The sequence below is a fragment of the Tigriopus californicus genome, chromosome 1 (assembly GCF_007210705.1).
Source record: "Tigriopus californicus strain San Diego chromosome 1, Tcal_SD_v2.1, whole genome shotgun sequence".
Taxonomy (NCBI): Eukaryota; Metazoa; Arthropoda; class Copepoda; order Harpacticoida; family Harpacticidae; genus Tigriopus; species Tigriopus californicus.
Genome location: NC_081440.1, coordinates 7,921,307 through 7,931,870, shown reverse-complemented (window position 1 = coordinate 7,931,870; position 10,564 = coordinate 7,921,307). Strand labels below are relative to the sequence as shown.

General features: G+C 37.5%; 1 protein-coding gene across 3 annotated transcripts in view; it reads left to right on the top strand.

Annotated features, from left to right (window-relative positions):
• Positions 1–1,748: 1,748 nt before the first annotated feature.
• The window catches only part of LOC131877916 (homeobox protein Hox-B4-like), a 19,805-nt gene continuing 10,989 nt past the window's right edge, over positions 1,749–10,564 (top strand). The window contains exon 1 of one of the 3 annotated variants that reach the window (XM_059223874.1): positions 1,749–1,903. The gene's annotated coding sequence lies outside the window, so the exon portion shown is untranslated. Of the gene's footprint in view, positions 1,991–9,778; positions 10,034–10,564 lie in introns of those variants that run through there. The other 2 variants (XM_059223951.1, XM_059223792.1) reach the window with 2 other exon arrangements.

The following is a 10,564-nucleotide window of genomic DNA, read 5'->3' as shown; positions in this document are numbered from 1 at the left end:
AACGTGAATCAACATAAACTACAAAGTTTACTACCTTTTTGTCAAAACCCTAGTCCGCTCTTTTCCAAAATGTGTTCTGGCTGCCATATACGTATTCAAGGACCACACCGAGATAGAAAGCTTTCCTATAAGAATAGTTCTATCATTTGTTTTTCATTTGGTTTGAAATGATACAGTTTGTTTACAAAAGAAGCATGTCATAGCTTGGATATAGACCATCTTCTAAATAATCCGTTTTAAGCATTATTGATGAACAATGCAAAATTGAATGATTATGTCCTGGTTTTCAAGTTCTGATACCAATCAGAAGGCTCTGGTATCAACCCTGTTTGCATGTTGTTGATGCAAATGTATTGCATATTTTGATTCTCTTTTTCCACAGGCGAGCTCGTTTGTTTTGGCCCTCAAAACGCCATGTTTCCTTTTTTTAAGTGCCGAACGTGACCGATGAAAATAATTACGCTCATCAAATCAAAACCCCAATATGATGTTTATATTCAATTTCGTCTCTGCATTGTTGCTGTAAATTCTACATTTTATACTCTGGAGTGAGTTTTATTTTAAATGAAATCTGTTTTTGGATGTTCGTTCCTGTGCACCTCTTTTTACAACACCTAATCGGCTTATAGACGAGGGTTGAGGTGCCATAAAAAACCCTAGAAGAGAAAGAAATGAAGGGATCCTCAATCAGCTACCCTTAGCAAGGTTTGAACATCAAGCCTTTCAAACTGCAATGGGATTCACTAACAGCGATAATTTCAAATTAGTGCAACAACACTCTTCGCTCACTAACTACCGAGTTTTGCTATAAAAGATGCCGAAGGAAAGATGAACCGCCGAGCTTTTCCCAATGGGTCAATTTTAGTATCCATTTCATGATATGCACATTAAAAGCTTCCCTTTGACACAAATATTTCGTTCCTGGCATCTTGAGTTTGATATTTCTTCTCTGTACTTGAGGGCGGCGAGCAGCATCCCATACCATGGCGTTTCAAGGCGCGCTCTTTTTCGACAATGCTCGTGATGCCTAATATGGCGCAAATATTTGTTGCTTAAAACAATTTAATCATTATTCACACAGTTTTAAGTTTATTTCAAGATATTGGTACTAGGAAGGGGAACAAGTCGTTTGTCCTCTTCGCAGAACATCAAATTGGATCTTGATTACCATAAATGATTCATTTAGCGGGTTTAGTTAAAGAGCAATAGAGATTGACTTTAATGTGTTTCTGCATTTTCTAACTTTCTCCTAATGACAACCCATTAAAATGGTCTTTAAATCGTGTTTCTGCATTTTCTAACTTTCTCCTAATGACAACCCATTAAAATGGTCTTTAAATCCGAAGTTGTGTTCTCGTACTGGGCCAAAGTGAACTTGAACAAATCGAGACGAATAAACAACTGAATCATTACATTCTATATTTTCACATTTTAAGTATTAGTGAAACCTTTATTTACCTCTTTGATTTACCTTATACTCTTTCTAGGCTTTGCTTAAGGGTTATGGAGTTTACTTCTGTCTGCTTTCTCAAGTGGGGGCCTTTCGGCGACAATTGAGGCGATCTAGCTCGTAAAATCAACGTTATTGGCCATAGAACAGTCACGTGACGTCGTAACTACAGAAATAAGTCTCTCGTATATCTCACTACTACTACTACTGCTGCATCACAGCTTTTGTGTCATGCAAGTAGTAAGGGAGAGCCGAAAGCGTACCACACCACCACCACCACCACCACCACCATCACACTTGCGGCGGCGTGACTCTGAACGTCGAAAACTTGAGTGTTCTTGAGAGCATGAGAGTTCTATCGTCTCTTTCTTCTCTCCTGACATACCATTTAAGACGATAACCCACTAAATTCCATTCCTGCTCCCATTTGGATAGAAGATCTCGTTTTCTTGAGTAAGTGCCATAAAATTAGTGCTTCTATTTCTCCACGCATGACCCATTCCCACCAGATGTCTAAAGTTCGCTCGTTGACAATAGGAGGCAAGTTTCTGTCTTTCGTTCTTTTCATCCAAGTGCTTTAATTTATTAGCGACGGAAGCCAATCCAAAATGATTGGGTCAAATATTACTGATGGGGTTGGATAGCAATCAGCCACTAGTGTTTCCTTCCATTAAGTGCCGTACGGAAAGAAAATGTGAACTTTGACCAGTCTCTCATTTTACTCAATTGCTGTTTTACTGGGTGTAAAGAAACTCTCTCATCTTTTGGTCAAGTTCAGCATTCGATCTTAGAACCGGATCAAATGATAGTCAAGATTTTGCTTTAAAGCCGGGTCTAAGGATAGAAATGTTGCCCTGTATTTCATAGAACGATAACTTGCTCCTACTTGATACTATTCCCTCATAGTAAACGTTACTGCAATGGAAGTTGAAATTATTCAAGAGCTAAGATTGCTATCATTTCAAATTGAGCTCATACAAACTCAAGGTGCCAAGCTAAACCAATCGAAACCAAGCCAAAAAACAGAATCTCTATTCGGCAATGGCCAAGATATGAATTCAGACCATTTTATCGGCAATTCCATCTTTTCGCCCTGTTTCCATGGGGTGCATTTTATGTCGACACCAGAATCTTTAGGAGAACCCTTTGGCGGCCACAAATGGCCTCACTTGACAAGACAAACGAAGGAGGTAGTTTCCGGAATAATGGCCTTTGTGAAGTCGTAACTTTTCGTTATAATAATCAACACAACAGGTCCTCCGATTCCACCAAATGGATAGGTAATTAGCTTGTGGAAAAATCATTTCCACAGGAGTTGATTGCAGCATCTTATGACAATGTCAAAGCTCAGCCCTGAGAACATAGACTAGAAGAAACAATGTTCGGTGAGAAGGTAAAACATTGCTCGATGAAACTGAAATGAATGCTCGACTCTCCAAAGTAAGATGAGTATCAGACATACAATTGCTTGAATCTCGACACTCATGCTAAATCTCAAGAGTGACAAGATTTTGAGATGAATTCAGAGTGAATCGCCCACAACGGGTTCAATTGAGAAACCATTTTGTGACTGTGGAAACATCTTTCTAAGGGGTCATATCATGATTTGTCGTGTCGAAAATAGCTGAAAAACCAACCTCCATGTCCCCTTTTATTGCGCTATTAGGTCTCAACTTTGGTATTTTTGAAGTATACCAAAATCAAATCGAGTCATTCAGAGATACATCGCATGACACTCATTTTTCTCAGACTCAAAATGGGAAATCAAGACTATCGAAACTAGTCAATAAAAAACAACATCACCATTCTCTGATGGGCAAGATTTGAATCTAAATGTCTTTTATAGGCAATCTCATCTTTTCGTTGCGGTGCAAATTTATGTTGACACTAGTCAAAACTAAAGATTGTAAAACCTTTTCATCGTATTCAAGTAGGTCTGTGAAATTGGTTCGGTACGCAACGAGTCGGTACCTAATGGGAAAATTATTTACAACCAAAATCAAACTCTTTCTACGAAACTGCAAAGCCTACTTGTAAAATAACTATATGAAAATATAACGAAAAATCAATTCATATCATTCTAAGTTAGATAGGTTCACTATTTTTCAGGAGTGAGCAAGTTCAACTCAGTTGAGGAAATCATTTAGTGGTATCTAACACTATTACCGTACCCATTTCTATCAATTCTATATCACCCTCAAATTGGCAACTCAAGTGAAAATGTAAAAATGTAGTGGGTGATGGTGAAGTGACTCGATTGCTGGTAGTTTAATGAGACACTGTATGTATTTTCGACAAGGTTGAATAATGACTGACAAGTCTCACATTTAACCCGCCCTGGGCGATATTAATAGCTTTTTGCCACCTGTACTAATTTTAACGAACTCACTTCTTTGGCTTTATTGCAACAAGAAATAGACGGAAACACTCGAAATTGCACAATTGAGAATCTCAATAACCCAAAATCAATGTCTGTGACGAATTAAGTTCGAGCTCTTCTAGACACTAACTACTTTCGGCATTGATTACTTGACGTTCATGGTTTTTCATCCACGTGGCGGCTTGACTTATTGGAGTACTTGTAGTCGACGGTTGAACGCCAAGCGAAAGTCATAAAGTGAGCTCTTAATGAAGTGGAGACAAGTTCAGTTCCGCTCAAAATGATAACAGAAGCTTCTGCATAGTTCAGTTTTTGAACCACTATTTCGTTGCAAAGCCCCCATGTTCATAAAAACAATTTCAAAAGACTGGTTTCTGAGAGCAAACAAGTCATGTTTTGCAATTACATTTAAATTGAAACTCTCCTTTATCATGGCGTCGTCTGTAGTATGCGTGTTGATTAATTTTCTTTTAATCTTTATTCGGGTTTACTTGTTTCTTTACCCTCAGTTCTGACATAGCCGTTTATGAGAAGCCGTCGAATATCAACTAGCTTCCCTGCTTTACATGTAACGCATTCAATGTCTTTATGAAAACAATAACAGGTGAAACTTCGTAAGCCAAAGCCTGCAATCAAAAATTTGATGACAAAACATGACCAAGGATTTAAAATATCAGTTACGTACTATATCGCATTTGAAACGAAGTTAAGTGTAATGCTCTTTCACTTCATTTGATAACCTGTGCGAATCGTCAGATCAGTGAGGCTTATTCTTTCAGCAGCCAATCGCTTTTGATGATATACTCTAGAGGTTTTGTACGCTCTTCCTGCTTTCTGAGTGGCAAAACATCGACGCAAATCATTAGCCTAGCTTTTTACGAATGTCAGAAAATAAGACATAGAGTTTAGGATTAGTTCCTTTTTTAAGTGTAAAAACACATTTTGTGGTGACAGATGCTGTTACACGTACTATACGTATTATTTTGGGCGGCTGTATCCCATTTTCACAAAGAAGGAATAAACCACCCATGTTTAGTTATGAACATCTTATGCTAACCTAAAAGCATCTTAAAATCAAGGACATCTTAAATAACCCAAAAATTAAAGTGCTTGTCACACTATTTGTAATCTGGGAGTGTCATTATCACCATTCAATATAAACCGAAATTCTCTGATTTGTTTTTGGAATTACCAAATGAAGTGCCTCACACTTTCCTGAGGGTTTCTTTTCTCTAGTGACCATACCCTAGTGTGGCTCAATCAAACTTTTGTGTTTCAGCATGTCTCAAGGGTTCCTCAGTTTAAAAATATTCAGCAATCGGTTGCTTGGTTAAACCAAGGAGACCTCAACTAGAGGGGCAGGCACAAACCTTGAACACTAGCACTTTTTGTTAATGCTCTTGTCAGGGATCTTAATGGAAACAAGTTGAAACATGCTGTCAGTTTGGGGTAGAAATACAAAGTTTTGATATATTGATGATTGTCTGATGGTATAACTTTAATATTTCATCAAAGAAATAAGCTTCAGTTTGATTTGATTTGTATCTAACATAGCTTGAAGAAACACAAGCAACTTACATCCTTTCATCCCTTGAATCATGATTTCAAGCTGAATGGTTTAATGATTTATGCTGCATTATTCAATTCTTGTAATTTTGAAAGGTAAAAATTGCCCAATTTGTTAATTGTCATGTTCAACTCTGCTATCAAAGGTATGTTTGGTTGGACCCACCTGAAAAACTAGGTGAATAGGTGTTCGCTGTTCATAAAATGATACCAAAATCACGAGGTTCGAAGTTCCTGTGAGAGGCAAACTTAGGCAAGACAACGCATTTTTCAATACCATTAGAATGCTTTGATCAATCTAATGCTCTGCGTCATACGTTTGTTCCACTGTTATGTTAGTGTTCCTCCTGATGATATTATATGATTCCATGCACTTCGAAAAAAGGGACGTTGGTTGAGAACAACCGTATTCAACACAAATGTAATGAATCCATTTTAAACTGATTGCTGTGTAATTTGGATCTTCTGAAACTTTTAATTGATATATCAAAACGGCTCATGTTTACCCTATAGAATATCCTTGCCATTTCTTACACACAAGAAGTCATGCTATTAACATATTTCGGCCATTCCTGATGTTCTATGATAATTTGAATTGTTTCATTACGATGCTTGACAACCAGTTTGAAGAAAGTTCTTTTGTGGAGTTGATTTAGTTAGTTCGTCATCCAACCACGCTGTAAATGTCACTTCTTCCATCAATTTTTCAAACCATACAAAGAGAAACTTCATTGCAATCAAATTTCCACCGCTCGGATACATTTGATTGGGAATAAGGGCTATTCGCACCAATGGCTGCATGACCAATTCTTAAGACGTCACATTTGGATTGCTTGAGGCATTTGCAGTCGTCTTTTGGTTTAAATGAGACGACGAATCAGAAATCAAGAACTACATATGCAAAAAAATGAAGAGGCTCTAGGCACGTGTTTTGAAGGTTTTGAAGCAACACCTTGTTGTAGCCGGAAATGATGGGAGTTCAGAAGCGTTGGTCCGTTAAGTTTCCTAATAGGCTACAAAAAATAGATTGTGTACCTTTAGCAAGTACAACACTAAATCGAACCGAACGAAATGGATTCAGGAAGCTTGGAATAATTCATCTGAAAATCTTCAATAATGTTTTCTACTCTTCGAGGAATCATTAACAACCTGCGGAAACAAACAAATCTTCTGAAATTGGACCAACAGTCATTCCCATTGCTCCTCATCCACACGCACGCTTTTAATACTTTGGAAATCCATCAATGACGATTTTCATTGTTTAGTAACGCACTGAGCTGAACTGACTACTTCACTTACCACAAATCGATGACAAGCATGCATATTCGTGAAACCAATATAAGGGCTTGCTGACATCAGACAGCCATTGAAGCAAGAAGTTTATGTACAAGCGTGGTCCCTCCTCTTGGCCGCATCCTACTTGTACCGGAAACGTAACATTTTTTCCTGACTGGAAACTATTGTTTCAGTCGGCTCCCTAGCACTTTATGGCATTTGTACTCAAACAAATATTTTCTACCTTTTTATTCAAGGGTAGTTGATCAGTTGATCCAATTGATTAGTTGTTACTGACTCGAAAATAACAGTTTTTGACTCTGCACATAAAGGGATATTCACAGAAATATATATTGTAGCATGTCGTGGTTTAAAGAAAGGTGATCAATGACACAAAATAGTTGTCAACCAAGTGCTAAAAACTTTTTCAGTTCCTCAAATAAAACGAAGATCTCGCTTTTCGAAATAATAAAGAGCCAAATCCTGCTTCAACGAGGAATGAACCAACAAGAGCATCTTGTTTCCTGGCTAATCCTGCATTTTTTCTTTATGTCGTTATGTCTTGGTTATCTTACTTTATTTGATGAAATCAGACCATTGATGTTTTGAATCGAGTTGAGATATTTCTGTTCAGTAATGACCAGGGCTCGTAAAGAAAGGTAAAGACCCCCCCAAAAATTTGGAAGTACCAAAGAATATTTTTCCACAGGAGAAAAAAAATCTCCAACCCAAAGATATATCCCTGGTTAAAAGCAAAAAAGACACAAAAAGGACAACATGAAACTAATTTTGCAAAACTTTGAAGCAATTTGTAACGGTTTTGAGATATTTTATCATTTCAAAATCTTTCAAATAAAAAGCCCTCGAAGTTTGCTCCATGCTTGGTCCCCAAATTAATACCCTAAACCATACAAGTTTGCCAAATCAAATTTGGCTCTTCTTGGTGCTTTATTTCAGCTTTCTCTCAGGTTGAAGAGACCTTAGCCAAAATGCAAATATTTTTATATTTGCTCTTTTGTGTGTAAAGTATTATTGAGATTCTAGTCGCGTTTTCAGGAAAAGCTTGAGCTTTTGCGTTTACACTTTTGAGCCCTCCAAAAAATCCAGGCTAGTCAAAACAATGAGGTACTTGCTTCTCTTGCGAGTTTCTTCAATGTCCCATGGAACCTTCCGAACCCAAGCCGCACCTACAAACGTAGAATCAGTATCAAAAAAGATTTTTTTTAACGACCAAAATGTGAATTAAGTATTTTTTATAAATAACTCAAGAAATAATATTTTGGGAGTTTTGGGGCCCTTCAGGATCATTTACATCCAGCTTTGTCTGTCGTCTAAACTCCAACGTAAATATATACTTGGAGGCGGATCGAGTCAGACGAGCAACCTATTTTAGTAACCCTGACATGTAAGCTGTTTTAGATCAGTTAAGAATAAAGTATCGACGTTCAGCCACGAGTTCGTAAAGGTCTCTCGAATGATCTCTCTCCAACAAGGAAGATATAAGCGATCCAAATAGTGGAGGCGCGTGCAATACTGTATATATGGAAAAGTATCTCATTTTATGTGACACTTCCTAAAAAATGGAAACCGCCGTTAATTATCTTTTATATTTCACCAGATAACTCACTTACTCATGAAAGCTCTCATGAGACCAATTTGATTTAACTTTCCTCAAAACGGCTGTTTAAAAATCTTGATATTTTTTCTAAAGTCAAATGGGATAATTTCCCAAGCGGCTGTTCCTTTTTCAATTTCTAAACCCATCACGTTTTCAAAATGATACAAATATATTCGAGCTTCCATTTATTGATATGCTGTCCGCTGACGGACAATATCGTTAAATCAAAGTTCGATTGTAATGCAAATTTGATCAACATATCCAATTACGAGGAAAGTCTTGAAATACCTGAAATATTTCCTTATTGATAGTTACTATGGTTTGGCTGGACGTTTTGGTTTCAAAATCGATAGCATATTTTGTTCCAATTAGACCCGTCAATTGGTTCTCCACTCAAACGTGTCAAATGATATCGTACTCTCAAGATCGGATTTACTCATCCAGTTTTCATCTGAGGCGTACATACACTACAAAGATACCTTGGCTACGCTAGCCTTTCAAAAGTAGTATCCATGAACCTGTCCTAATCCAGGATTTAGGGTCAGTTTCTGTGACCAGAGACATTCATTTAATGTGCGTCATGAGAGCACGTTCATGTCTTTTACAACGATGAAAAACTATTCTGCTTAGGATTCCATTGTCGTTTAATTAGTAGATTGGCCAATTGGGTGCTAGATTGTAATTTTGGTGCTAATTCCCTAAGAACTTTTAACTCTCGTGTAGTGTTAAAAAGCAAGGTACACATAAGGCATATAAAAGCCATGTTACGTCAACTTTCTGATATTAGTAAATAACGACGATTTGGTTGGAAAAAAGTAAGTTTTCGTTTCCTGAGGATACTTAGGACGATATCACCAATAAACAGAACCAATTGAAAAACAATCACTTCAGAAGTAAGTTAACCTATATAGACCTTAATTACAGGTCATGTAAATAAGACAATTTTTAGCATCCACAATATGTCATTTCGAAGCGATAGCAATTGGTTTTTCATGAGACACTAGGAGAGCATCTAAGATTACTCCCTCAAGATATACTACTACTTTGAAACTAATAAACTCCATCCAATATTCTTAGATCGTACATACCTAAAAGGCGCCAAGATAGCCGCCAGGATTAATAAAGCCATGTTTCTTTGTTTTTAAGCATGATATCCGTCATAAATGTCCAGAAATGAAGTTGTTTGGCATTCTAAGCCCTTGATTGCAATTGATGAATTCAGGTTCTGATCTGGCATTAGACGGTTGTGTGACCATATTCCCTCATCAATTTGACAGAGCCGTTCAAAGTCACTCAATACCAACGGAAGAAGTGACTTTTGAGATCACAGAACCTCAATGGCATTTGCCTTGCTGGGCTTTGGGTGCAAATATGCGAGTAAAAGAAGAACGAGCATTTAAAATAAATAGCACAAGTGTTTAATCCAAAGTCATTGGTTAATTGGCGTTTTAGGTTGAATTCATGGAAATATTCCACTTGTCAATGAATGGTTTGCAAGTTAACGCTTTCACCACTATGGCGCGCCTGTGAATGATGGCCTGCCCACGGCACACCGTATTTGAACAGTTGTTGCTGCAGCTTCGAAAAGTGATGATATAGTTTGGCTTTGTTGCGAGAAAATCATGTTTTTCAATTATCGGGACAGTTTTGTTAAAAGAAAGTGCATCTGATTTGAATGCTCAAGATTGAACATGTGTTTATTTATTGGTGATCATAATTGGTGGTGTATTAAAATCCAAAAAAGGTGAGTGAATTATATCTTTATTTGAGAGGCTTTCAGTCTAGGTGGGAGGTGGCTTCGGTGGAGAGTGATTGCTTTTAACCGTGAACAAACAAGCTTGAAAGAGGTTCGTTTGAATGCAGTTACTTAACTTTTACACCTTTTTTTTCCTCGACTAATTAATGTGGTGCAAATTAAAATGACAATTTAGGAATTGCTTTCAACCGTCCGTCATGCGCAGTGTGATCGAGCGCGAATTTTTAAGATAGATGAGCCATAGGCATTTTTATTCAATCGAGGTAACGAATGTACTTCTTGGCTGTTCGGAGATGTTAGGAACTCATTTGGGGGCTATTAATTCGATGGAGCGATCAAAGAAAAGTCAACGCGCTAAAAGCCGCCCGCCTAGCTTTTCGGGTTTGGCGAAGTCGAAATTTAGTCAAAAATCGTTGTTTTTAGATAGATACATCCTAAGACTACAAGGGAGTGAGGCGTGGTAAAATGAGAATGCTGTGCGAGACATCTAGATTCTATACTAATCGAATGGTTCGCCAA